The sequence below is a fragment of the Nematostella vectensis genome, chromosome 5, assembly GCF_932526225.1.
Source record: "Nematostella vectensis chromosome 5, jaNemVect1.1, whole genome shotgun sequence".
NCBI lineage: Eukaryota > Metazoa > Cnidaria > Anthozoa > Actiniaria > Edwardsiidae > Nematostella > Nematostella vectensis.
Genome location: NC_064038.1, coordinates 18317170 through 18335779, shown reverse-complemented (window position 1 = coordinate 18335779; position 18610 = coordinate 18317170). Strand labels below are relative to the sequence as shown.

At 46.5% G+C, this 18610-nt stretch overlaps 90 non-coding genes and 10 pseudogenes across 90 annotated transcripts; all 100 read right to left on the bottom strand.

The window, feature by feature from the left end:
- Positions 1-38: 38 nt before the first annotated feature.
- Positions 39-157, bottom strand: LOC125564190. Its single transcript, XR_007309210.1, has one exon. It is a non-coding gene; the product is annotated as a 5S ribosomal RNA (ribosomal RNA).
- A 67-nt stretch (positions 158-224) lies between these two features.
- Positions 225-343, bottom strand: LOC125563980. Its single transcript, XR_007308999.1, has one exon. It is a non-coding gene; the product is annotated as a 5S ribosomal RNA (ribosomal RNA).
- Positions 344-410: 67 nt separating this feature from the next.
- On the bottom strand, positions 411-529 carry LOC125565724. The gene has a single exon (XR_007310735.1). It is a non-coding gene; the product is annotated as a 5S ribosomal RNA (ribosomal RNA).
- A 67-nt stretch (positions 530-596) lies between these two features.
- Positions 597-715, bottom strand: LOC125566242. Its single transcript, XR_007311249.1, has one exon. It is a non-coding gene; the product is annotated as a 5S ribosomal RNA (ribosomal RNA).
- Positions 716-782: 67 nt separating this feature from the next.
- LOC125564179 lies at positions 783-901 on the bottom strand. Its single transcript, XR_007309199.1, has one exon. It is a non-coding gene; the product is annotated as a 5S ribosomal RNA (ribosomal RNA).
- Positions 902-968: 67 nt separating this feature from the next.
- Positions 969-1087, bottom strand: LOC125565696. The gene has a single exon (XR_007310707.1). It is a non-coding gene; the product is annotated as a 5S ribosomal RNA (ribosomal RNA).
- Positions 1088-1154: 67 nt separating this feature from the next.
- LOC125567039 lies at positions 1155-1273 on the bottom strand (annotated as a pseudogene).
- A 67-nt stretch (positions 1274-1340) lies between these two features.
- Positions 1341-1459, bottom strand: LOC125566008. Its single transcript, XR_007311016.1, has one exon. It is a non-coding gene; the product is annotated as a 5S ribosomal RNA (ribosomal RNA).
- Positions 1460-1526: 67 nt separating this feature from the next.
- Positions 1527-1645, bottom strand: LOC125564920. The gene has a single exon (XR_007309938.1). It is a non-coding gene; the product is annotated as a 5S ribosomal RNA (ribosomal RNA).
- Positions 1646-1712: 67 nt separating this feature from the next.
- Positions 1713-1831, bottom strand: LOC125565433. The gene has a single exon (XR_007310446.1). It is a non-coding gene; the product is annotated as a 5S ribosomal RNA (ribosomal RNA).
- A 67-nt stretch (positions 1832-1898) lies between these two features.
- Positions 1899-2017, bottom strand: LOC125563572. Its single transcript, XR_007308591.1, has one exon. It is a non-coding gene; the product is annotated as a 5S ribosomal RNA (ribosomal RNA).
- Positions 2018-2084: 67 nt separating this feature from the next.
- Positions 2085-2203, bottom strand: LOC125564752. The gene has a single exon (XR_007309771.1). It is a non-coding gene; the product is annotated as a 5S ribosomal RNA (ribosomal RNA).
- A 67-nt stretch (positions 2204-2270) lies between these two features.
- Positions 2271-2389, bottom strand: LOC125563294. Its single transcript, XR_007308313.1, has one exon. It is a non-coding gene; the product is annotated as a 5S ribosomal RNA (ribosomal RNA).
- Positions 2390-2456: 67 nt separating this feature from the next.
- Positions 2457-2575, bottom strand: LOC125566140. Its single transcript, XR_007311147.1, has one exon. It is a non-coding gene; the product is annotated as a 5S ribosomal RNA (ribosomal RNA).
- A 67-nt stretch (positions 2576-2642) lies between these two features.
- LOC125565432 lies at positions 2643-2761 on the bottom strand. Its single transcript, XR_007310445.1, has one exon. It is a non-coding gene; the product is annotated as a 5S ribosomal RNA (ribosomal RNA).
- Positions 2762-2828: 67 nt separating this feature from the next.
- LOC125564200 lies at positions 2829-2947 on the bottom strand. The gene has a single exon (XR_007309220.1). It is a non-coding gene; the product is annotated as a 5S ribosomal RNA (ribosomal RNA).
- A 67-nt stretch (positions 2948-3014) lies between these two features.
- Positions 3015-3133, bottom strand: LOC125563804. Its single transcript, XR_007308822.1, has one exon. It is a non-coding gene; the product is annotated as a 5S ribosomal RNA (ribosomal RNA).
- Positions 3134-3200: 67 nt separating this feature from the next.
- LOC125564317 lies at positions 3201-3319 on the bottom strand. Its single transcript, XR_007309336.1, has one exon. It is a non-coding gene; the product is annotated as a 5S ribosomal RNA (ribosomal RNA).
- Positions 3320-3386: 67 nt separating this feature from the next.
- On the bottom strand, positions 3387-3505 carry LOC125565735. The gene has a single exon (XR_007310746.1). It is a non-coding gene; the product is annotated as a 5S ribosomal RNA (ribosomal RNA).
- A 67-nt stretch (positions 3506-3572) lies between these two features.
- On the bottom strand, positions 3573-3691 carry LOC125566173. Its single transcript, XR_007311180.1, has one exon. It is a non-coding gene; the product is annotated as a 5S ribosomal RNA (ribosomal RNA).
- Positions 3692-3758: 67 nt separating this feature from the next.
- On the bottom strand, positions 3759-3877 carry LOC125563803. The gene has a single exon (XR_007308821.1). It is a non-coding gene; the product is annotated as a 5S ribosomal RNA (ribosomal RNA).
- A 67-nt stretch (positions 3878-3944) lies between these two features.
- Positions 3945-4063, bottom strand: LOC125566109. Its single transcript, XR_007311116.1, has one exon. It is a non-coding gene; the product is annotated as a 5S ribosomal RNA (ribosomal RNA).
- A 67-nt stretch (positions 4064-4130) lies between these two features.
- Positions 4131-4249, bottom strand: LOC125565775. The gene has a single exon (XR_007310786.1). It is a non-coding gene; the product is annotated as a 5S ribosomal RNA (ribosomal RNA).
- Positions 4250-4316: 67 nt separating this feature from the next.
- On the bottom strand, positions 4317-4435 carry LOC125566792 (annotated as a pseudogene).
- Positions 4436-4502: 67 nt separating this feature from the next.
- LOC125566296 lies at positions 4503-4621 on the bottom strand. The gene has a single exon (XR_007311303.1). It is a non-coding gene; the product is annotated as a 5S ribosomal RNA (ribosomal RNA).
- Positions 4622-4688: 67 nt separating this feature from the next.
- LOC125564167 lies at positions 4689-4807 on the bottom strand. The gene has a single exon (XR_007309187.1). It is a non-coding gene; the product is annotated as a 5S ribosomal RNA (ribosomal RNA).
- A 67-nt stretch (positions 4808-4874) lies between these two features.
- Positions 4875-4993, bottom strand: LOC125564311. Its single transcript, XR_007309329.1, has one exon. It is a non-coding gene; the product is annotated as a 5S ribosomal RNA (ribosomal RNA).
- A 67-nt stretch (positions 4994-5060) lies between these two features.
- Positions 5061-5179, bottom strand: LOC125567049 (annotated as a pseudogene).
- A 67-nt stretch (positions 5180-5246) lies between these two features.
- LOC125565850 lies at positions 5247-5365 on the bottom strand. The gene has a single exon (XR_007310859.1). It is a non-coding gene; the product is annotated as a 5S ribosomal RNA (ribosomal RNA).
- A 67-nt stretch (positions 5366-5432) lies between these two features.
- Positions 5433-5551, bottom strand: LOC125567295. The gene has a single exon (XR_007311820.1). It is a non-coding gene; the product is annotated as a 5S ribosomal RNA (ribosomal RNA).
- Positions 5552-5618: 67 nt separating this feature from the next.
- On the bottom strand, positions 5619-5737 carry LOC125563979. Its single transcript, XR_007308998.1, has one exon. It is a non-coding gene; the product is annotated as a 5S ribosomal RNA (ribosomal RNA).
- A 67-nt stretch (positions 5738-5804) lies between these two features.
- LOC125565431 lies at positions 5805-5923 on the bottom strand. The gene has a single exon (XR_007310444.1). It is a non-coding gene; the product is annotated as a 5S ribosomal RNA (ribosomal RNA).
- Positions 5924-5990: 67 nt separating this feature from the next.
- Positions 5991-6109, bottom strand: LOC125564903. The gene has a single exon (XR_007309921.1). It is a non-coding gene; the product is annotated as a 5S ribosomal RNA (ribosomal RNA).
- A 67-nt stretch (positions 6110-6176) lies between these two features.
- LOC125564930 lies at positions 6177-6295 on the bottom strand. The gene has a single exon (XR_007309948.1). It is a non-coding gene; the product is annotated as a 5S ribosomal RNA (ribosomal RNA).
- A 67-nt stretch (positions 6296-6362) lies between these two features.
- LOC125564159 lies at positions 6363-6481 on the bottom strand. The gene has a single exon (XR_007309179.1). It is a non-coding gene; the product is annotated as a 5S ribosomal RNA (ribosomal RNA).
- Positions 6482-6548: 67 nt separating this feature from the next.
- LOC125565107 lies at positions 6549-6667 on the bottom strand. Its single transcript, XR_007310124.1, has one exon. It is a non-coding gene; the product is annotated as a 5S ribosomal RNA (ribosomal RNA).
- Positions 6668-6734: 67 nt separating this feature from the next.
- Positions 6735-6853, bottom strand: LOC125564156. The gene has a single exon (XR_007309176.1). It is a non-coding gene; the product is annotated as a 5S ribosomal RNA (ribosomal RNA).
- A 67-nt stretch (positions 6854-6920) lies between these two features.
- On the bottom strand, positions 6921-7039 carry LOC125563977. The gene has a single exon (XR_007308996.1). It is a non-coding gene; the product is annotated as a 5S ribosomal RNA (ribosomal RNA).
- A 67-nt stretch (positions 7040-7106) lies between these two features.
- LOC125564974 lies at positions 7107-7225 on the bottom strand. Its single transcript, XR_007309992.1, has one exon. It is a non-coding gene; the product is annotated as a 5S ribosomal RNA (ribosomal RNA).
- Positions 7226-7292: 67 nt separating this feature from the next.
- Positions 7293-7411, bottom strand: LOC125565429. Its single transcript, XR_007310442.1, has one exon. It is a non-coding gene; the product is annotated as a 5S ribosomal RNA (ribosomal RNA).
- Positions 7412-7478: 67 nt separating this feature from the next.
- On the bottom strand, positions 7479-7597 carry LOC125564145. Its single transcript, XR_007309165.1, has one exon. It is a non-coding gene; the product is annotated as a 5S ribosomal RNA (ribosomal RNA).
- Positions 7598-7664: 67 nt separating this feature from the next.
- LOC125566298 lies at positions 7665-7783 on the bottom strand. Its single transcript, XR_007311305.1, has one exon. It is a non-coding gene; the product is annotated as a 5S ribosomal RNA (ribosomal RNA).
- Positions 7784-7850: 67 nt separating this feature from the next.
- On the bottom strand, positions 7851-7969 carry LOC125565699. The gene has a single exon (XR_007310710.1). It is a non-coding gene; the product is annotated as a 5S ribosomal RNA (ribosomal RNA).
- A 67-nt stretch (positions 7970-8036) lies between these two features.
- LOC125564042 lies at positions 8037-8155 on the bottom strand. The gene has a single exon (XR_007309061.1). It is a non-coding gene; the product is annotated as a 5S ribosomal RNA (ribosomal RNA).
- A 67-nt stretch (positions 8156-8222) lies between these two features.
- On the bottom strand, positions 8223-8341 carry LOC125565294. The gene has a single exon (XR_007310309.1). It is a non-coding gene; the product is annotated as a 5S ribosomal RNA (ribosomal RNA).
- Positions 8342-8408: 67 nt separating this feature from the next.
- Positions 8409-8527, bottom strand: LOC125566007. The gene has a single exon (XR_007311015.1). It is a non-coding gene; the product is annotated as a 5S ribosomal RNA (ribosomal RNA).
- Positions 8528-8594: 67 nt separating this feature from the next.
- Positions 8595-8713, bottom strand: LOC125564694. Its single transcript, XR_007309713.1, has one exon. It is a non-coding gene; the product is annotated as a 5S ribosomal RNA (ribosomal RNA).
- Positions 8714-8780: 67 nt separating this feature from the next.
- Positions 8781-8899, bottom strand: LOC125564357. Its single transcript, XR_007309376.1, has one exon. It is a non-coding gene; the product is annotated as a 5S ribosomal RNA (ribosomal RNA).
- A 67-nt stretch (positions 8900-8966) lies between these two features.
- Positions 8967-9085, bottom strand: LOC125564020. The gene has a single exon (XR_007309038.1). It is a non-coding gene; the product is annotated as a 5S ribosomal RNA (ribosomal RNA).
- Positions 9086-9152: 67 nt separating this feature from the next.
- On the bottom strand, positions 9153-9272 carry LOC125567101 (annotated as a pseudogene).
- Positions 9273-9346: 74 nt separating this feature from the next.
- Positions 9347-9465, bottom strand: LOC125565771. The gene has a single exon (XR_007310782.1). It is a non-coding gene; the product is annotated as a 5S ribosomal RNA (ribosomal RNA).
- A 67-nt stretch (positions 9466-9532) lies between these two features.
- On the bottom strand, positions 9533-9651 carry LOC125563934. Its single transcript, XR_007308953.1, has one exon. It is a non-coding gene; the product is annotated as a 5S ribosomal RNA (ribosomal RNA).
- A 67-nt stretch (positions 9652-9718) lies between these two features.
- On the bottom strand, positions 9719-9837 carry LOC125564938. The gene has a single exon (XR_007309956.1). It is a non-coding gene; the product is annotated as a 5S ribosomal RNA (ribosomal RNA).
- A 67-nt stretch (positions 9838-9904) lies between these two features.
- On the bottom strand, positions 9905-10023 carry LOC125566656 (annotated as a pseudogene).
- A 67-nt stretch (positions 10024-10090) lies between these two features.
- Positions 10091-10209, bottom strand: LOC125564886. The gene has a single exon (XR_007309904.1). It is a non-coding gene; the product is annotated as a 5S ribosomal RNA (ribosomal RNA).
- A 67-nt stretch (positions 10210-10276) lies between these two features.
- Positions 10277-10395, bottom strand: LOC125565338. The gene has a single exon (XR_007310352.1). It is a non-coding gene; the product is annotated as a 5S ribosomal RNA (ribosomal RNA).
- A 67-nt stretch (positions 10396-10462) lies between these two features.
- LOC125565428 lies at positions 10463-10581 on the bottom strand. Its single transcript, XR_007310441.1, has one exon. It is a non-coding gene; the product is annotated as a 5S ribosomal RNA (ribosomal RNA).
- Positions 10582-10648: 67 nt separating this feature from the next.
- Positions 10649-10767, bottom strand: LOC125564134. The gene has a single exon (XR_007309153.1). It is a non-coding gene; the product is annotated as a 5S ribosomal RNA (ribosomal RNA).
- Positions 10768-10834: 67 nt separating this feature from the next.
- Positions 10835-10953, bottom strand: LOC125564849. The gene has a single exon (XR_007309867.1). It is a non-coding gene; the product is annotated as a 5S ribosomal RNA (ribosomal RNA).
- A 67-nt stretch (positions 10954-11020) lies between these two features.
- On the bottom strand, positions 11021-11139 carry LOC125564505. The gene has a single exon (XR_007309524.1). It is a non-coding gene; the product is annotated as a 5S ribosomal RNA (ribosomal RNA).
- Positions 11140-11206: 67 nt separating this feature from the next.
- On the bottom strand, positions 11207-11325 carry LOC125564041. The gene has a single exon (XR_007309060.1). It is a non-coding gene; the product is annotated as a 5S ribosomal RNA (ribosomal RNA).
- Positions 11326-11392: 67 nt separating this feature from the next.
- LOC125565938 lies at positions 11393-11511 on the bottom strand. Its single transcript, XR_007310946.1, has one exon. It is a non-coding gene; the product is annotated as a 5S ribosomal RNA (ribosomal RNA).
- A 67-nt stretch (positions 11512-11578) lies between these two features.
- LOC125563571 lies at positions 11579-11697 on the bottom strand. The gene has a single exon (XR_007308590.1). It is a non-coding gene; the product is annotated as a 5S ribosomal RNA (ribosomal RNA).
- Positions 11698-11764: 67 nt separating this feature from the next.
- Positions 11765-11883, bottom strand: LOC125563802. The gene has a single exon (XR_007308820.1). It is a non-coding gene; the product is annotated as a 5S ribosomal RNA (ribosomal RNA).
- Positions 11884-11950: 67 nt separating this feature from the next.
- Positions 11951-12069, bottom strand: LOC125563293. Its single transcript, XR_007308312.1, has one exon. It is a non-coding gene; the product is annotated as a 5S ribosomal RNA (ribosomal RNA).
- A 67-nt stretch (positions 12070-12136) lies between these two features.
- LOC125565105 lies at positions 12137-12255 on the bottom strand. Its single transcript, XR_007310122.1, has one exon. It is a non-coding gene; the product is annotated as a 5S ribosomal RNA (ribosomal RNA).
- Positions 12256-12322: 67 nt separating this feature from the next.
- LOC125566172 lies at positions 12323-12441 on the bottom strand. Its single transcript, XR_007311179.1, has one exon. It is a non-coding gene; the product is annotated as a 5S ribosomal RNA (ribosomal RNA).
- A 67-nt stretch (positions 12442-12508) lies between these two features.
- LOC125563800 lies at positions 12509-12627 on the bottom strand. The gene has a single exon (XR_007308819.1). It is a non-coding gene; the product is annotated as a 5S ribosomal RNA (ribosomal RNA).
- A 67-nt stretch (positions 12628-12694) lies between these two features.
- Positions 12695-12813, bottom strand: LOC125564790. Its single transcript, XR_007309808.1, has one exon. It is a non-coding gene; the product is annotated as a 5S ribosomal RNA (ribosomal RNA).
- Positions 12814-12880: 67 nt separating this feature from the next.
- Positions 12881-12999, bottom strand: LOC125565774. Its single transcript, XR_007310785.1, has one exon. It is a non-coding gene; the product is annotated as a 5S ribosomal RNA (ribosomal RNA).
- Positions 13000-13066: 67 nt separating this feature from the next.
- LOC125564123 lies at positions 13067-13185 on the bottom strand. Its single transcript, XR_007309142.1, has one exon. It is a non-coding gene; the product is annotated as a 5S ribosomal RNA (ribosomal RNA).
- Positions 13186-13252: 67 nt separating this feature from the next.
- LOC125564626 lies at positions 13253-13371 on the bottom strand. The gene has a single exon (XR_007309645.1). It is a non-coding gene; the product is annotated as a 5S ribosomal RNA (ribosomal RNA).
- Positions 13372-13438: 67 nt separating this feature from the next.
- LOC125566791 lies at positions 13439-13557 on the bottom strand (annotated as a pseudogene).
- Positions 13558-13624: 67 nt separating this feature from the next.
- On the bottom strand, positions 13625-13743 carry LOC125566294. The gene has a single exon (XR_007311301.1). It is a non-coding gene; the product is annotated as a 5S ribosomal RNA (ribosomal RNA).
- Positions 13744-13810: 67 nt separating this feature from the next.
- Positions 13811-13929, bottom strand: LOC125564112. Its single transcript, XR_007309131.1, has one exon. It is a non-coding gene; the product is annotated as a 5S ribosomal RNA (ribosomal RNA).
- Positions 13930-13996: 67 nt separating this feature from the next.
- Positions 13997-14115, bottom strand: LOC125564310. Its single transcript, XR_007309328.1, has one exon. It is a non-coding gene; the product is annotated as a 5S ribosomal RNA (ribosomal RNA).
- A 67-nt stretch (positions 14116-14182) lies between these two features.
- LOC125566790 lies at positions 14183-14301 on the bottom strand (annotated as a pseudogene).
- A 67-nt stretch (positions 14302-14368) lies between these two features.
- Positions 14369-14487, bottom strand: LOC125566006. The gene has a single exon (XR_007311014.1). It is a non-coding gene; the product is annotated as a 5S ribosomal RNA (ribosomal RNA).
- Positions 14488-14554: 67 nt separating this feature from the next.
- LOC125563932 lies at positions 14555-14673 on the bottom strand. The gene has a single exon (XR_007308951.1). It is a non-coding gene; the product is annotated as a 5S ribosomal RNA (ribosomal RNA).
- A 67-nt stretch (positions 14674-14740) lies between these two features.
- Positions 14741-14859, bottom strand: LOC125564696. The gene has a single exon (XR_007309715.1). It is a non-coding gene; the product is annotated as a 5S ribosomal RNA (ribosomal RNA).
- Positions 14860-14926: 67 nt separating this feature from the next.
- On the bottom strand, positions 14927-15045 carry LOC125566718 (annotated as a pseudogene).
- A 67-nt stretch (positions 15046-15112) lies between these two features.
- On the bottom strand, positions 15113-15231 carry LOC125564356. Its single transcript, XR_007309375.1, has one exon. It is a non-coding gene; the product is annotated as a 5S ribosomal RNA (ribosomal RNA).
- A 67-nt stretch (positions 15232-15298) lies between these two features.
- On the bottom strand, positions 15299-15417 carry LOC125564019. Its single transcript, XR_007309037.1, has one exon. It is a non-coding gene; the product is annotated as a 5S ribosomal RNA (ribosomal RNA).
- A 67-nt stretch (positions 15418-15484) lies between these two features.
- On the bottom strand, positions 15485-15603 carry LOC125563569. Its single transcript, XR_007308588.1, has one exon. It is a non-coding gene; the product is annotated as a 5S ribosomal RNA (ribosomal RNA).
- A 67-nt stretch (positions 15604-15670) lies between these two features.
- LOC125563714 lies at positions 15671-15789 on the bottom strand. Its single transcript, XR_007308734.1, has one exon. It is a non-coding gene; the product is annotated as a 5S ribosomal RNA (ribosomal RNA).
- A 67-nt stretch (positions 15790-15856) lies between these two features.
- On the bottom strand, positions 15857-15975 carry LOC125565723. The gene has a single exon (XR_007310734.1). It is a non-coding gene; the product is annotated as a 5S ribosomal RNA (ribosomal RNA).
- A 67-nt stretch (positions 15976-16042) lies between these two features.
- LOC125564676 lies at positions 16043-16161 on the bottom strand. The gene has a single exon (XR_007309695.1). It is a non-coding gene; the product is annotated as a 5S ribosomal RNA (ribosomal RNA).
- A 67-nt stretch (positions 16162-16228) lies between these two features.
- LOC125563504 lies at positions 16229-16347 on the bottom strand. Its single transcript, XR_007308523.1, has one exon. It is a non-coding gene; the product is annotated as a 5S ribosomal RNA (ribosomal RNA).
- Positions 16348-16414: 67 nt separating this feature from the next.
- On the bottom strand, positions 16415-16533 carry LOC125564101. Its single transcript, XR_007309120.1, has one exon. It is a non-coding gene; the product is annotated as a 5S ribosomal RNA (ribosomal RNA).
- A 67-nt stretch (positions 16534-16600) lies between these two features.
- On the bottom strand, positions 16601-16719 carry LOC125564678. Its single transcript, XR_007309697.1, has one exon. It is a non-coding gene; the product is annotated as a 5S ribosomal RNA (ribosomal RNA).
- Positions 16720-16786: 67 nt separating this feature from the next.
- On the bottom strand, positions 16787-16905 carry LOC125566901 (annotated as a pseudogene).
- Positions 16906-16972: 67 nt separating this feature from the next.
- LOC125565027 lies at positions 16973-17091 on the bottom strand. The gene has a single exon (XR_007310045.1). It is a non-coding gene; the product is annotated as a 5S ribosomal RNA (ribosomal RNA).
- Positions 17092-17158: 67 nt separating this feature from the next.
- LOC125565688 lies at positions 17159-17277 on the bottom strand. Its single transcript, XR_007310699.1, has one exon. It is a non-coding gene; the product is annotated as a 5S ribosomal RNA (ribosomal RNA).
- A 67-nt stretch (positions 17278-17344) lies between these two features.
- LOC125566396 lies at positions 17345-17463 on the bottom strand. The gene has a single exon (XR_007311403.1). It is a non-coding gene; the product is annotated as a 5S ribosomal RNA (ribosomal RNA).
- Positions 17464-17530: 67 nt separating this feature from the next.
- LOC125566654 lies at positions 17531-17649 on the bottom strand (annotated as a pseudogene).
- Positions 17650-17716: 67 nt separating this feature from the next.
- On the bottom strand, positions 17717-17835 carry LOC125564913. The gene has a single exon (XR_007309931.1). It is a non-coding gene; the product is annotated as a 5S ribosomal RNA (ribosomal RNA).
- Positions 17836-17902: 67 nt separating this feature from the next.
- LOC125564532 lies at positions 17903-18021 on the bottom strand. The gene has a single exon (XR_007309551.1). It is a non-coding gene; the product is annotated as a 5S ribosomal RNA (ribosomal RNA).
- A 67-nt stretch (positions 18022-18088) lies between these two features.
- On the bottom strand, positions 18089-18207 carry LOC125564090. The gene has a single exon (XR_007309109.1). It is a non-coding gene; the product is annotated as a 5S ribosomal RNA (ribosomal RNA).
- Positions 18208-18274: 67 nt separating this feature from the next.
- LOC125563713 lies at positions 18275-18393 on the bottom strand. Its single transcript, XR_007308733.1, has one exon. It is a non-coding gene; the product is annotated as a 5S ribosomal RNA (ribosomal RNA).
- Positions 18394-18460: 67 nt separating this feature from the next.
- LOC125565721 lies at positions 18461-18579 on the bottom strand. Its single transcript, XR_007310732.1, has one exon. It is a non-coding gene; the product is annotated as a 5S ribosomal RNA (ribosomal RNA).
- Between the last annotated feature and the right edge of the window lie 31 nt (positions 18580-18610).

Here is an 18610-nt window from a genome sequence, read left to right as displayed (position 1 = left end):
ATAACAGTCCTGTGAGTACTTCGATGACAAAAAGGAAATGCCTACAGCACACGGTATTCCCAGGCGGTCACCCATCCAAGTACTAACCGCGCCCTACTGAGCTTAACTTCGGTGATCGGACGAGAACCGGTGCTTTCTCAGTGGTATGGCCGTAGACGACAGAACTGTGTAAGAAATATATATTATATAACAGTCCTGTGAGTACTTCGATGACAAAAAGGAAATGCCTACAGCACACGGTATTCCCAGGCGGTCACCCATCCAAGTACTAACCGCGCCCTACTGAGCTTAACTTCGGTGATCAGACGAGAACTGGTGCTTTCTCAGTGGTATGGCCGTAGACGATAGAACTGTGTAAGATCTATCTATTATATAACGGTCCTGTGAGTACCACGATAACAAAAAGAAAATGCCTACAGCACACGGTATTCTCAGGCGGTCACCCATCCAAGTACTAACCGTGCCCTAATGAGGTTAACTACGGTGATCGGACGAGAACCGGTGCTTTCTCAGTGGTATGGCCGTAGACGACAGAACTGTGTAAGAAATAGATTTTATATAACAGTCCTGTGAGTACTTTGGTAACAAAAAGGAAATGCCTACAGCACACGGTATTCCGAAGCGGTCACCCATCCAAGTACTTACCGCGCCCTACTGAGCTTAAATTCGGTGATCGGACGAGAACCGGTGCTTTCTAAGTGGTATGGCCGTAGACGATAGAACTGTGTAACATCTATCTATTATATAACAGTCCTGTGAGTACTTCGATGACAAAAAGGAAATGCCTACAGCACACGGTATTCCCAGGCGGTCACCCATCCAAGTACTAACCGCGCCCTACTGAGCTTAACTTCGGTGATCGGACGAGAACCGGTGCTTTCTCAGTGGTATGGCCGTAGACGACAGAACTGTGTAAGAAATATATATTTTATAACAGTCCTGTGAGTACTTCGATGACAAAAAGGAAATGCCTACAGCACACGGTATTCCCAGGCGGTCACCTATCCAAGTACTGACCGCGACCTACTGAGCTTAACTTCGGTGATCGGACGAGAACCGGTGCTTTCTCAGTGGTATGGCCGTAGACGTTAGAAGAGTTTAAGATCTATCTATTATATAAAAGTCCTGTGAGTACCTCGATAACAAAAAGGAAATGCCTACAGCACACGGTATTCCCAGGCGGTCACCCGTCCAAGTACTAACAGTGCCCTACTGACTTTAAGTTCTGTGATCGGACGAGAACTGGTGTTCTCTCAGTGGTATGGCCGTAAACGATAGAACTGTGTAACATCTATCTATTATATAACAGTACTGTCAGTACCTCGATAACAAAAAGGAAATGCCAACAGCACACGGTATTCCGAAGCGGTCACCCATCCAAGTACTTACCGCGCCCTACTGAGCTTAACTTCGGTGATCGGACGAGATCCGGTGCTTTCTCAGTGGTATGGCCGTAGACGACAGAACTGTGTAAGATCTATCTATTATATAACAGTCCTGTGAGTACTTCGATGACAAAAAGGAAATGCCTACAGCACACGGTATTCCCAGGCGGTCACCCATCCAAGTACTAACCGCGCCCTACTGAGCTTAACTTCGGTGATCGGACGAGAACCGTTGCTTTCTCAGTGGTATGGTCGTAGACGACAGAACTGTTTAAGATCTATCTATTATATAACAGTCCTGTGAGTACCTCGATAACAAAAAGGAAATGCCTACAGCACACGGTATTCCGAAGCGGTCACCCATCCAAGTACTTACCGCGCCCTACTGAGCTTAACTTCGGTGATCGGACGAGAACCGGTGCTTTCTAAGTGGTATGGCCGTAGACGATAGAACTGTGTAAGATCTATCTATTATATAACAGTCCTGTGAGTACTTCGATGACAAAAAGGAAATGCCTACAGCACACGGTATTCGCAGGCGGTCACCCATCCAAGTACTAACCGCGCCCTACTGAGCTTAACTTCGGTGATCGGACGAGAACCGGTGCTTTCTCAGTGGTATGGCCGTAGACGACAGAACTGTGTAAGAAATATATATTATATAACAGTCCTGTGAGTACTTCGATGACAAAAAGGAAATGCCTACAGCACACGGTATTCCCAGGCAGTCACCCATCCAAGTACTAACCGCGCCCTACTGAGCTTAACTTCGGTGATCGGACGAGAACCGGTGCTTTCTCAGTGGTATGGTCGTAGACGACAGAACTGTTTAAGATCTATCTATTATATAACAGTCCTGTGAGTACCTCGATAACAAAAAGGAAATGCCTACAGCACACGGTATTCCCAGGCGGTCACCCATCCAAGTACTAACCGTGCCCTACTGAGCTTAACTACGGTGATCGGACGAGAACCGGTGCTTTCTCAGTGGTATGGCCGTAGACGACAGAACTGTGTAAGAAATAGATTTTATATAACAGTCCTGTGAGTACTTTGGTAACAAAAAGGAAATGTCTACAGCACACGGTATTCCGAAGCGGTCACCCATCCAAGTACTTACCGCGCCCTACTGAGCTTAACTTCGGTGATCGGACGAGAACCGGTGCTTTCTAAGTGTTATGGCCGTAGACGATAGAACTGTGTAACATCTATCTATTATATAACAGTCCTGTCAGTACCTCGATAACAAAAAGGAAATGCCTACAGCACACGGTATTCCGAAGCGGTCACCCATCCAAGTACTTACCGCGCCCTACTGAGCTTAACTTCGGTGATCGGACGAGAACCGGTGCTTTCTAAGTGGTATGGCCGTAGACGATAGAACTGTGTAAGATCTATCTATTATATAACAGTCCTGTGAGTACTTCGATGACAAAAAGGAAATGCCTACAGCACACGGTATTCGCAGGCGGTCACCCATCCAAGTACTAACCGCGCCCTACTGAGCTTAACTTCGGTGATCGGAGGAGAACCGGTGCTTTCTCAGTGGTATGGCCGTAGACGACAGAACTGTGTAAGAAATATATATTATATAACAGTCCTGTGAGTACTTCGATGACAAAAAGGAAATGCCTACAGCACACGGTATTCCCAGGCGGTCACCCATCCAAGTACTAACCGCGCCCTACTGAGCTTAACTTCGGTGATCGGACGAGAACCGGTGCTTTCTCAGTGGTATGGTCGTAGACGACAGAACTGTTTAAGATCTATCTATTATATAACAGTCCTGTGAGTACCTCGATAACAAAAAGGAAATGCCTACAGCACACGGTATTCCCAGGCGGTCACCCATCCAAGTACTAACCGTGCCCTACTGAGCTTAACTACGGTGATCGGACAAGAACCGGTGCTTTCTCAGTGGTATGGCCGTAGACGACAGAACTGTGTAAGAAATAGATTTTATATAACAGTCCTGTGAGTACTTTGGTAACAAAAAGGAAATGTCTACAGCACACGGTATTCCGAAGCGGTCACCCATCCAAGTACTTACCGCGCCCTACTGAGCTTAACTTCGGTGATCGGAAGAGAACCGGTGCTTTCTAAGTGGTATGGCCGTAGACGATAGAACTGTGTAACATCTATCTATTATATAACAGTCCTGTCAGTACCTCGATAACAAAAAGGAAATGCCTACAGCACACGGTATTCCGAAGCGGTCACCCATCCAAGTACTTACCGCGCCCTAATGAGCTTAACTTCGGTGATCGGACGAGAACCGGTGCTTTCTAAGTGGTATGGCCGTAGACGATAGAACTGTGTAAGATCTATCTATTATATAACAGTCCTGTGAGTACTTCGATGACAAAAAGGAAATGCCTACAGCACACGGTATTCCCAGGCGGTCACCCATCCAAGTACTAACCGCGCCCTACTGAGCTTAACTTCGGTGATCGGACGAGAACCGGTGCTTTCTCAGTGGTATGGTCGTAGACGACAGAACTGTTTAAGATCTATCTATTATATAACAGTCCTGTGAGTACCTCGATAACAAAAAGGAAATGCCTACAGCACACTGTATTCCCAAGCGGTCACACATCCAAGTACTAACCGTGCCCTACTGAGCTTAACTACGGTGATCGGACGAGAACCGGTGCTTTCTCAGTGGTATGGCCGTAGACGACAGAACTGTGTAAGAAATAGATTTTATATAACAGTCCTGTGAGTACTTTGGTAACAAAAAGGAAATGACTACAGCACACGGTATTCCGAAGCGGTCACCCATCCAAGTACTTACCGCGCCCTACTGAGCTTAACTTCGGTGATCGGACGAGAACCGGTGCTTTCTAAGTGGTATGGCCGTAGACGATAGAACTGTGTAACATCTATCTATTATATAACAGTCCTGTGAGTACTTCGATGACAAAAAGGAAATGCCTACAGCACACGGTATTCCCAGGCGGTCACCCGTCCAAGTACTAACCGTGCCCTACTGACTTTAAGTTCTGTGATCGGACGAGAACTGGTGTTCTCTCAGTGGTATGGCCGTAAACGATAGAACTGTGTAACATCTATCTATTATATAACAGTACTGTCAGTACCTCGATAACAAAAAGGAAATGCCTACAGCACACGGTATTCCGAAACGGTCACCCATCCAAGTACTTACCGCGCCCTAATGAGCTTAACTTCGGTGATCGGACGAGAACCGGTGCTTTCTAAGTGGTATGGCCGTAGACGATAGAACTGTGTAAGATCTATCTATTATATAACAGTCCTGTGAGTACTTCGATGACAAAAAGGAAATGCCTACAGCACACGGTATTCCCAGGCGGTCACCCATCCAAGTACTAACCGCGCCCTACTGAGCTTAACTTCGGTGATCGGACGAGAACCGGTGCTTTCTCAGTGGTATGGCCGTAGACGACAGAACTGTGTAAGAAATATATATTTTATAACAGTCCTGTGAGTACTTCGATGACAAAAATGAAATGCCTACAGCACACGGTATTCCCAGGCGGTCACCTATCCAAGTACTAACCGTGCCCTACTGAGCTTAACTACGGTGATCGGACGAGAACCGGTGCTTTCTCAGTGGTATGGCCGTAGACGTTAGAAGAGTTTAAGATCTATCTATTATATAACAGTCCTGTGAGTACCTCGATAACAAAAAGGAAATGCCTACAGCACACTGTATTCCCAGGCGGTCACCCGTCCAAGTACTAACCGTGCCCTACTGACTTTAAGTTCTGTGATCGGACGAGAACTGGTGTTCTCTCAGTGGTATGGCCGTAAACGATAGAACTGTGTAACATCTATCTATTATATAACAGTACTGTCAGTACCTCGATAACAAATAGGAAATGCCAACAGCACACGGTATTCCGAAGCGGTCACCCATCCAAGTACTAACCGCGCCCTACTGAGCTTAACTTCGGTGATCGGACGAGAACCGGTGCTTTCTAAGTGGTATGGCCGTAGACGATAGAACTGTGTGAGATCTATCTATTATATAACAGTCCTGTGAGTACTTCGATGACAAAAAGGAAATGCCTACAGCACACGGTATTCCCAGGCGGTCACCCATCAAAGTACTAACCGCGCCCTACTGAGCTTAACTTCGGTGATCGGACGAGAACCGGTGCTTTCTCAGTGGTATGGCCGTAGACGACAGAACTGTGTAAGAAATATATATTATATAACAGTCCTGTGAGTACTTCGATGACAAAAAGGAAATGCCTACAGCACACGGTATTCCCAGGCGGTCACCCATCCAAGTACTAACCGCGCCCTACTGAGCTTAACTTCGGTGATCAGACGAGAACTGGTGCTTTCTCAGTGGTATGGCCGTAGACGACAGAACTGTGTAAGAAATAGATTTTATATAACAGTCCTGTGAGTACTTTGGTAACAAAAAGGAAATGCCTACAGCACACGGTATTCCGAAGCGGTCACCCATCCAAGTACTTACCGCGCCCTACTGAGCTTAACTTCGGTGATCGGACGAGAACCGGTGCTTTCTAAGTGGTATGGCCGTAGACGATAGAACTGTGTAAGATCTATCTATTATATAACAGTCCTGTGAGTACTTCGATGACAAAAAGGAAATGCCTACAGCACACGGTATTACCAGGCGGTCACCCATCCAAGTACTAACCGCGCCCTACTGAGCTTAACTTCGGTGATCGGACGAGAACCGGTGCTTTATCAGTGGTATGGCCGTAGACGACAGAACTGTGTAAGAAATATATATTATATAACAGTCCTGTTAGTACTTCGATGACAAAAAGGAAATGCCTACAGCACACGGTATTCCCAGGCGGTCACCCATCCAAGTACTAACCGCGCCCTACTGAGCTTAACTTCGGTGATCGGACGAGAACCTGTGCTTTCTCAGTGGTATGGTCGTAGACGACAGAACTGTTTAAGACCTATCTATTATATAACAGTCCTGTGAGTACCTCGATAACAAAAAGGAAATGCCTACAGCACACGGTATTCCCAGGCGGTCACCCATCCAACTACTAACCGTGCCCTACTGAGCTTAACTACGGTGATCGGACGAGAACCGGTGCTTTCTCAGTGGTATGGCCGTAGACGACAGAACTGTGTAAGAAATAGATTTTATATAACAGTCCTGTGAGTACTTTGGTAACAAAAAGGAAATGTCTACAGCACACGGTATTCCGAAGCGGTCACCCATCCAAGTACTTACCGCGCCCTACTGAGCTTAACTTCGGTGATCGGACGAGAACCGGTGCTTTCTAAGTGGTATGGCCGTAGACGATAGAACTGTGTGAGATCTATCTATTATATAACAGTCCTGTGAGTACTTCGATGACAAAAAGGAAATGCCTACAGCACACGGTATTCCCAGGCGGTCACCCATCCAAGTACTAACCGCGCCCTACTGAGCTTAACTTCGGTGATCGGACGAGAACCGGTGCTTTCTCAGTGGTATGGCCGTAGACGACAGAACTGTGTAAGAAATATATATTATATAACAGTCCTGTGAGTACTTCGATGACAAAAAGGAAATGCCTACAGCACACGGTATTCCCAGGCGGTCACCCATCCAAGTACTAACCGCGCCCTACTGAGCTTAACTTCGGTGATCAGACGAGAACTGGTGCTTTCTCAGTGGTATGGCCGTAGACGATAGAACTGTGTAAGATCTATCTATTATATAACGGTCCTGTGAGTACCACGATAACAAAAAGAAAATGCCTACAGCACACGGTATTCTCAGGCGGTCACCCATCCAAGTACTAACCGTGCCCTAATGAGGTTAACTTCGGTGATCGGACGAGAACCGGTGCTTTCTCAGTGGTATGGCCGTAGACGACAGAACTGTGTAAGAAATAGATTTTATATAACAGTCCTGTGAGTACTTTGGTAACAAAAAGGAAATGCCTACAGCACACGGTATTCCGAAGCGGTCACCCATCCAAGTACTTACCGCGCCCTACTGAGCTTAACTTCGGTGATCGGACGAGAACCGGTGCTTTCTAAGTGGTATGGCCGTAGACGATAGAACTGTGTAACATCTATCTATTATATAACAGTCCTGTGAGTACTTCGATGACAAAAAGGAAATGCCTACAGCACACGGTATTCCCAGGCGGTCACCCATCCAAGTACTAACCGCGCCCTACTGAGCTTAACTTCGGTGATCGGACGAGAACCGGTGCTTTCTCAGTGGTATGGCCGTAGACGACAGAACTGTGTAAGAAATATATATTTTATAACAGTCCTGTGAGTACTTCGATGACAAAAAGGAAATGCCTACAGCACACGGTATTCCCAGGCGGTCACATATCCAAGTACTGACCGCGCCCTACTGAGCTTAACTTCGGTGATCGGACGAGAACCGGTGCTTTCTCAGTGGTATGGTCGTAGACGACAGAACTGTTTAAGATCTATCTATTATATAACAGTCCTGTGAGTACCTCGATAACAAAAAGGAAATGCCTACAGCACACGGTATTCCGAAGCGGTCACCCATCCAAGTACTTACCGCGCCCTACTGAGCTTAACTTCGGTGATCGGACGAGATCCGGTGCTTTCTCAGTGGTATGGCCGTAGACGACAGAACTGTGTAAGAAATATATATTAAATAACAGTCCTGTGAGTACTTTGGTAACAAAAAGGAAATGTCTACAGCACACGGTATTCCGAAGCGGTCACCCATCCAAGTACTTACCGCGCCCTACTGAGCTTAACTTCGGTGATCGGACGAGAACCGGTGCTTTCTCAGTGGTATGGCCGTAGACGACAGAACTGTGTAAGAAATAGATTTTATATAACAGTCCTGTGAGTACTTTGGTAACAAAAAGGAAATGCCTACAGCACACGGTATTCCGAAGCGGTCACCCATCCAAGTACTTACCGCGCCCTACTGAGCTTAACTTCGGTGATCGGACGAGAACCGGTGCTTTTTCAGTGGTATGGCCGTAGACGATAGAACTGTGTAACATCTATCTATTATATAACAGTACTGTCAGTACCTCGATAACAAAAAGGAAATGCCAACAGCACACGGTATTCCGAAGCGGTCACCCATCCAAGTACTTACCGCGCCCTACTGAGCTTAACTTCGGTGATCGGACGAGATCCGGTGCTTTCTCAGTGGTATGGCCGTAGACGACAGAACTGTGTAAGAAATATATATTAAATAACAGTCCTGTGAGTACTTTGGTAACAAAAAGGAAATGTCTACAGCACACGGTATTCCGAAGCGGTCACCCATCCAAGTACTTACCGCGCCCTACTGAGCTTTACTTCGGTGATCGGACGAGAACCGGTGCTTTCTCAGTGGTATGGCCGTAGACGACAGAACTGTGTAAGAAATAGATTTTATATAACAGTCCTGTGAGTACTTTGGTAACAAAAAGGAAATGCCTACAGCACACGGTATTCCGAAGCGGTCACCCATCCAAGTACTTACCGCGCCCTACTGAGCTTAACTTCGGTGATCGGACGAGAACCGGTGCTTTCTCAGTGGTATGGCCGTAGACGACAGAACTGTGTAAGAAATATATATTATATAACAGTCCTGTGAGTACTTCGATGACAAAAAGGAAATGCCTACAGCACACGGTATTCCCAGGCGGTCACCTATCCAAGTACTAACCGCGCCCTACTGAGCTTAACTTCGGTGATCGGACGAGAACCGGTGCTTTCTCAGTGGTATGGCCGTAGACGTTAGAAGAGTTTAAGATCTATCTATTATATAACAGTCCTGTGAGTACCTCGATAACAAAAAGGAAATGCCTACAGCACACGGTATTCCCAGGCGGTCACCCGTCCAAGTACTAACCGTGCCCTACTGACTTTAAGTTCTGTGATCGGACGAGAACTGGTGCTTTCTCAGTGGTATGCCGTACTGGCCGTAAACGATAGGACTGTGTAACATCTATCTATTATATAACAGTACTGTCAGTACCTCGATAACAAAAAGGAAATGCCAACAGCACACGGTATTCCGAAGCGGTCACCCATCCAAGTACTTACCGCGCCCTACTGAGCTTAACTTCGGTGATCGGACGAGAACCGGTGCTTTCTCAATGGTATGGCCGTAGACGACAGAACTGTGTAAGAAATATATATTATATAACAGTCCTGTGTGTACTTCGATGACAAAAAGGAAATGCCTACAGCACACGGTATTCCCAGGCGGTCACCCATCCAAGTACTAACCGCGCCCTACTGAGCTTAACTTCGGTGATCGGACGAGAACCGGTGCTTTTTCAGTGGTATGGCCGTAGACGATAGAACTGTGTAAGATCTATCTTTTATATAACAGTCCTGTTAGTACTTCGAAAACAAAAAGTAAATGCCTACAGCACACGGTATTCCCAGGCTGTCACCCATCCAAGTACTTACCGCGCCCTACTGAGCTTAACTTCGGTGATCGGACGAGAACCGGTGCTTTCTCAGTGGTATGGCCGTAGACGATAGAACTGTTTAAGATCTATCTATTATATAACAGTCCTGTGAGTACCTCGATAACAAAAAGAAAATGCCTACAGCACACGGTATTCCCAGGCGGTCACCCGTCCAAGTACTAACCGTGCCCTACTGACTTTAAGTTCTGTGATCGGACGAGAACTGGTGCTTTCTCAGTGGTATGGCCGTAAACGATAGAACTGTGTAACATCTATCTATTATATAACAGTCCTGTCAGTACCTCGATAACAAAAAGGAAATGCCTACAGCACACGGTATTCCGAAGCGGTCACCCATCCAAGTACTAACCGCGCCCTACTGAGCTTAACTTCGGTGATCGGACGAGAACCGGTGCTTTCTCAGTGGTATGGTCGTAGACGACAGAACTGTTTAAGATCTATCTATTATATAACAGTCCTGTGAGTACCTCGATAACAAAAAGGAAATGCCTACAGCACACGGTATTCCCAGGCGGTAACACATCCAAGTACTAACCGTGCCCTACTGAGCTTAACTACGGTGATCGGACGAGAACCGGTGCTTTCTCAGTGGTATGGCCGTAGACGACAGAACTGTGTAAGAAATAGATTTTATATAACAGTCCTGTGAGTACTTTGGTAACAAAAAGGAAATGCCTACAGCACACGGTATTCCGAAGCGGTCACCCATCCAAGTACTTACCGCGCCCTACTGAGCTTAACTTCGGTGATCGGACGAGAACCGGTGCTTTCTAAGTGGTATGGCCGTAGACGATAGAACTGTGTAAGATCTATCTATTATATAACAGTCCTGTGAGTACTTCGATGACAAAAAGGAAATGCCTACAGCACACGGTATTCCCAGGCGGTCACCCATCCAAGTACTAACCGCGCCCTACTGAGCTTAACTTCGGTGATCGGACGAGAACCGGTGCTTTCTCAGTGGTATGGCCGTAGACGACAGAACTGTGTAAGAAATATATATTATATAACAGTCCTGTGAGTACTTCGATGACAAAAAGGAAATGCCTACAGCACACGGTATTCCCAGGCGGTCACCCATCCAAGTACTAACCGCGCCCTACTGAGCTTAACTTCGGTGATCGGACGAGAACCGGTGCTTTCTTAGTGGTATGGTCGTAGACGACAGAACTGTTTAAGATCTATCTATTATATAACAGTCCTGTGAGTACCTCGATAACAAAAAGGAAATGCCTACAGCACACGGTATTCCCAGGCGGTCACCCATCCAAGTACTAACCGTGCCCTACTGAGCTTAACTACGGTGATCGGACGAGAACCGTTGCTTTCTCAGTGGTATGGCCGTAGACGACAGAACTGCGTAAGAAATACATTTTATATAACAGTCCTGTGAGTACTTTGGTAACAAAAAGGAAATGTCTACAGCACACGGTATTCCGAAGCGGTCACCCATCCAAGTACTTACCGCGCCCTACTGAGCTTAACTTCGGTGATCGGACGAGAACCGGTGCTTTCTCAGTGGTATGGCCGTAGACGACAGAACTGTGTAAGAAATAGATTTTATATAACAGTCCTGTGAGTACTTTGGTAACAAAAAGGAAATGCCTACAGCACACGGTATTCCGAAGCGGTCACCCATCCAAGTACTTACCGCGCCCTACTGAGCTTAACTTCGGTGATCGGACGAGAACCGGTGCTTTCTAAGTGGTGTGGCCGTAGACGATAGAACTGTGTAAGATCTATCTATTATATAACAGTCCTGTGAGTACTTCGATGACAAAAAGGAAATGCCTACAGCACACGGTATTCGCAGGCGGTCACCCATCCAAGTACTAACCGCGCCCTACTGAGCTTAACTTCGGTGATCGGACGAGAACCGGTGCTTTCTCAGTGGTATGGCCGTAGACGACAGAACTGTGTAAGAAATATATATTATATAACAGTCCTGTGAGTACTTCGATGACAAAAAGGAAATGCCTACAGCACACGGTATTCCCAGGCGGTCACCCATCCAAGTACTAACCGCGCCCTACTGAGCTTAACTTCGGTGATCGGACGAGAACCGGTGCTTTCTCAGTGGTATGGTCGTAGACGACAGAACTGTTTAAGATCTATCTATTATATAACAGTCCTGTGAGTACCTCGATAACAAAAAGGAAATGCCTACAGCACACGGTATTCCCAGGCGGTCACCCATCCAAGTACTAACCGTGCCCTACTGAGCTTAACTACGGTGATCGGACGAGAACCGGTGCTTTCTCAGTGGTATGGCCGTAGACGACAGAACTGTGTAAGAAATAGATTTTATATAACAGTCCTGTGAGTACTTTGGTAACAAAAAGGAAATGTCTACAGCACACGGTATTCCGAAGCGGTCACCCATCCAAGTACTTACCGCGCCCTACTGAGCTTAACTTCGGTGATCGGACGAGAACCGGTGCTTTCTAAGTGGTATGGCCGTAGACGATAGAACTGTGTAACATCTATCTATTATATAACAGTCCTGTCAGTACCTCGATAACAAAAAGGAAATGCCTACAGCACACGGTATTCCGAAGCGGTCACCCATCCAAGTACTTACCGCGCCCTAATGAGCTTAACTTCGGTGATCGGACGAGAACCGGTGCTTTCTAAGTGGTATGGCCGTAGACGATAGAACTGTGTAAGATCTATCTATTATATAACAGTCCTGTGAGTACTTCGATGACAAAAAGGAAATGCCTACAGCACACGGTATTCCCAGGCGGTCACCCATCCAAGTACTAACCGCGCCCTACTGAGCTTAACTTCGGTGATCGGACGAGAACCGGTGCTTTCTCAGTGGTATGGTCGTAGACGACAAAACTGTTTAAGATCTATCTATTATATAACAGTCCTGTGAGTACCTCGATAACAAAAAGGAAATGCCTACAGCACACGGTATTCCCAGGCGGTCACACATCCAAGTACTAACCGTGCCCTACTGAGCTTAACTACGGTGATCGGACGAGAACCGGTGCTTTCTCAGTGGTATGGCCGTAGACGACAGAACTGTGTAAGAAATAGATTTTATATAACAGTCCTGTGAGTACTTTGGTAACAAAAAGGAAATGACTACAGCACACGGTATTCCGAAGCGGTCACCCATCCAAGTACTTACCGCGCCCTACTGAGCTTAACTTCGGTGATCGGACGAGAACCGGTGCTTTCTAAGTGGTATGGCCGTAGACGATAGAACTGTGTAACATCTATCTATTATATAACAGTCCTGTGAGTACTTCGATGACAAAAAGGAAATGCCTACAGCACACGGTATTCCCAGGCGGTCACCCATCCAAGTACTAACCGCGCCCTACTGAGCTTAACTTCGGTGATCGGACGAGAACCGGTGCTTTCTCAGTGGTATGGCCGTAGACGACAGAACTGTGTAAGAAATATATATTTTATAACAGTCCTGTGAGTACTTCGATGACAAAAAGGAAATGCCTACAGCACACGGTATTCCCAGGCGGTCACCTATCCAAGTACTGACCGCGCCCTACTGAGCTTAACTTCGGTGATCGGACGAGAACCGGTGCTTTCTCAGTGGTATGGCCGTAGACGTTAGAAGAGTTTAAGATCTATCTATTATATAACAGTCCTGTGAGTACCTCGATAACAAAAAGGAAATGCCTACAGCACACGGTATTCCCAGGCGGTCACCCGTCCAAGTACTAACCGTGCCCTACTGACTTTAAGTTCTGTGATCGGACGAGAACTGGTGTTCTCTCAGTGGTATGGCCGTAAACGATAGAACTGTGTAACATCTATCTATTATATAACAGTACTGTCAGTACCTCGATAACAAAAAGGAAATGCCTACAGCACACGGTATTCCGAAACGGTCACCCATCCAAGTACTTACCGCGCCCTAATGAGCTTAACTTCGGTGATCGGACGAGAACCGGTGCTTTCTAAGTGGTATGGCCGTAGACGATAGAACTGTGTAAGATCTATCTATTATATAACAGTCCTGTGAGTACTTCGATGACAAAAAGGAAATGCCTACAGCACACGGTATTCCCAGGCGGTCACCCATCCAAGTACTAACCGCGCCCTACTGAGCTTAACTTCGGTGATCGGACGAGAACCGGTGCTTTCTCAGTGGTATGGCCGTAGACGACAGAACTGTGTAAGAAATATATATTTTATAACAGTCCTGTGAGTACTTCGATGACAAAAATGAAATGCCTACAGCACACGGTATTCCCAGGCGGTCACCTATCCAAGTACTAACCGTGCCCTACTGAGCTTAACTACGGTGATCGGACGAGAACCGGTGCTTTCTCAGTGGTATGGCCGTAGACGTTAGAAGAGTTTAAGATCTATCTATTATATAACAGTCCTGTGAGTACCTCGATAACAAAAAGGAAATGCCTACAGCACACGGTATTCCCAGGCGGTCACCCGTCCAAGTACTAACCGTGCCCTACTGACTTTAAGTTCTGTGATCGGACGAGAACTGGTGTTCTCTCAGTGGTATGGCCGTAAACGATAGAACTGTGTAACATCTATCTATTATATAACAGTACTGTCAGTACCTCGATAACAAAAAGGAAATGCCAACAGCACACGGTATTCCGAAGCGGTCACCCATCCAAGTACTTACCGCGCCCTACTGAGCTTAACTTCGGTGATCGGACGAGATCCGGTGCTTTCTCAGTGGTATGGCCGTAGACGACAGAACTGTGTAAGAAATATATATTATATAACAGTCCTGTGAGTACTTCGATGACAAAAAGGAAATGCCTACAGCACACGGTATTCCCAGGCGGTCACCCATCCAAGTACTAACCGCGCCCTACTGAGCTTAACTTCGGTGATCGGACGAGAACCGGTGCTTTTTCAGTGGTATGGCCGTAGACGATAGAACTGTGTAAGATCTATCTATTATATAACAGTCCTGTTAGTACTTCGAAAACAAAAAGTAAATGCCTACAGCACACGGTATTCCCAGGCTGTCACCCATCCAAGTACTAACCGCGCCCTACTGAGCTTAACTTCGGTGATCGGACGAGAACCGGTGCTTTCTCAGTGGTATGGCCGTAGACGATAGAACTGTTTAAGATCTATCTATTATATAACAGTCCTGTGAGTACCTCGATAACAAAAAGGAAATGCCTACAGCACACGGTATTCCCAGGCGGTCACCCGTCCAAGTACTAATCATGCCCTACTGACTTTAAGTTCTGTGATCGGACGAGAACTGGTGCTTTCTCAGTGGTATGGCCGTAAACGATAGAACTGTGTAACATCTATCTATTATATAACAGTCCTGTCAGTACCTCGATAACAAAAAGGAAATGCCTACAGCACACGGTATTCCGAAGCGGTCACCCATCCAAGTACTTACCGCGCCCTACTGAGCTTAACTTCGGTGATCGGACGAGAACCGGTGCTTTCTCAGTGGTATGGCCGTAGACGACAGAACTGTGTAAGAAATATATATTATATAACAGTCCTGTGAGTACTTCGATGACAAAAAGGAAATGCCTACAGCACACGGTATTCCCAGGCGGTCACCTATCCAAGTACTAACCGCGCCCTACTGAGCTTAACTTCGGTGATCGGACGAGAACCGGTGCTTTCTCAGTGGTATGGCCGTAGACGTTAGAACAGTTTAAGATCTATCTATTATATAACAGTCCTGTGAGTACCTCGATAACAAAAAGGAAATGCCTACAGCACACGGTATTCCCAGGCGGTCACCCGTCCAAGTACTAACCGTGCCCTACTGAGCTTAACTTCGGTGATCGGACGAGAACCGGTGCTTTCTCAGTGGTATGGCCGTAGACGACAGAACTGTGTAAGAAATATATATTATATAACAGTCCTGTGAGTACTTCGATGACAAAAAGGAAATGCCTACAGCACACGGTATTCCCAGGCGGTCACCCATCCAAGTACTAACCGCGCCCTACTGAGCTTAACTTCGGTGATCGGACGAGAACTGGTGCTTTCTCAGTGGTATGGCCGTAGACGATAGAACTGTGTAAGATCTATCTATTATATAACAGTCCTGTGAGTACCACGATAACAAAAAGAAAATGCCTACAGCACACGGTATTCTCAGGCGGTCACCCATCCAAGTACTAACCGTGCCCTAATGAGGTTAACTACGGTGATCGGACGAGAACCGGTGCTTTCTCAGTGGTATGGCCGTAGACGACAGAACTGTGTAAGAAATAGATTTTATATAACAGTCCTGTGAGTACTTTGGTAACAAAAAGGAAATGCCTACAGCACACGGTATTCCCAAGCGGTCACCCATCCAAGTACTTACCGCGCCCTACTGAGCTTAACTTCGGTGATCGGACGAGAACCGGTGCTTTCTAAGTGGTATGGCCGTAGACGATAGAACTGTGTGAGATCTATCTATTATATAACAGTCCTGTGAGTACTTCGATGACAAAAAGGAAATGCCTACAGCACACGGTATTCCCAGGCGGTCACCCATCCAAGTACTAACCGCGCCCTACTGAGCTTAACTTCGGTGATCGGAAGAGAACCGGTGCTTTCTCAGTGGTATGGCCGTAGACGACAGAACTGTGTAAGAAATATATATTATATAACAGTCCTGTGAGTACTTCGATGACAAAAAGGAAATGCCTACAGCACACGGTATTCCCAGGCGGTCACCCATCCAAGTACTAACCGCGCCCTACTGAGCTTAACTTCGGTGATCGGACGAGAACCGGTGCTTTCTCAGTGGTATGGCCGTAGACGACAGAACTGTGTAAGAAATATATATTATAAAACAGTCCTGTGAGTACTTCGATGACAAAAAGGAAATGCCTACAGCACACGGTATTCCCAGGCTGTCACCTATCCAAGTACTAACCGCGCCCTACTGAGCTTAACTTCGGTGATCGGACGAGAACCGGTGCTTTCTCAGTGGTATGGCCGTAGACGTTAGAACAGTTTAAGATCTATCTATTATATAACAGTCCTGTGAGTACCTCGATAACAAAAAGGAAATGCCTACAGCACACGGTATTCCCAGGCGGTCACCCGTCCAAGTACTAACCGTGCCCTACTGACTTTAAGTTCTGCGATCGGACGAGAACTGGTGTTCTCTCAGTGGTATGGCCGTAAACGATAGAACTGTGTAACATCTATCTATTATATAACAGTACTGTCAGTACCTCGATAACAAAAAGGAAATGCCAACAGCACACGGTATTCCGAAGCGGTCACCCATCCAAGTACTTACCGCGCCCTACTGAGCTTAACTTCGGTGATCGGACGAGAACCGGTGCTTTCTCAGTGGTATGGCCGTAGACGACAGAACTGTGTAAGAAATATATATTATATAACAGTCCTGTGAGTACTTCGATGACAAAAAGGAAATGCCTACAGCACACGGTACTCCCAGGCGGTCACCCATCCAAGTACTAACCGCGCCCTACTGAGCTTAACTTCGGTGATCGGACGAGAACCGGTGCTTTTTCAGTGGTATGTCCGTAGACGATAGAACTGTGTAAGATCTATCTATTATATAACAGTCCTGTTAGTACTTCGAAAACAAAAAGTAAATGCCTACAGCACACGGTATTCCCAGGCTGTCACCCATCCAAGTACTAACCGCGCACTACTGAGCTTAATTTCGGTGATCGGACGAGAACCGGTGCTTTCTCAGTGGTATGGCCGTAGACGATAGAACTGTTTAAAATCTATCTATTATATAACAGTCCTGTGAGTACCTCGATAACAAAAAGGAAATGCCTACAGCACACGGTATTCCCAGGCGGTCACCCGTCCAAGTACTAACCGTGCCCTACTGACTTTAAGTTCTGTGATCGGACGAGAACTGGTGCTTTCTCAGTGGTATGGCCGTAAACGATAGAACTGTGTAACATCTATCTATTATATAACAGTCCTGTCAGTAACTCGATAACAAAAAGGAAATGCCTACAGCACACGGTATTCCGAAGCGGTCACCCATCCAAGTACTTAACGCGCCCTACTGAGCTTAACTTCGGTGATCGGACGAGAACCGGTGCTTTCTCAGTGGTATGGCCGTAGACGACAGAACTGTGTAAGAAATATATATTATATAACAGTCCTGTGAGTACTTCGATGACAAAAAGGAAATGCCTACAGCACACGGTATTCCCAGGCGGTCACCCATCCAAGTACTTACCGCGCCCTACTGAGCTTAACTTCGGTGATCGGACGAGAACCGGTGCTTTCTAAGTGGTATGGCCGTAGACGATAGAACTGTGTGAGATCTATCTATTATATAACAGTCCTGTGAGTACTTCGATGACAAAAACGAAATGCCTACAGCACACGGTATTCCCAGGCGGTCACCCATCCAAGTACTAACCGCGCCCTACTGAGCTTAACTTCGGTGATCGGACGAGAACCGGTGCTTTCTCAGTGGTATGGCCGTAGACGACAGAACTGTGTAAGAAATATATATTATATAACAGTCCTGTGAGTACTTCGATGACAAAAAGGACATGCCTACAGCACACGGTATTCCCAGGCGGTCACCCATCCAAGTACTAACCGCGCCCTACTGAGCTTAACTTCGGTGATCGGACGAGAACTGGTGCTTTCTCAGTGGTATGGCCGTAGACGATAGAACTGTGTAAGATCTATCTATTATATAACAGTCCTGTGAGTACCACGATAACAAAAAGAAAATGCCTACAGCACACGGTATTCTCAGGCGGTCACCCATCCAAGTACTAACCGTGCCCTAATGAGGTTAACTACGGTGATCGGACGAGAACCGGTGCTTTCTCAGTGGTATGGCCGTAGACGACAGAACTGTGTCAGAAATAGATTTTATAT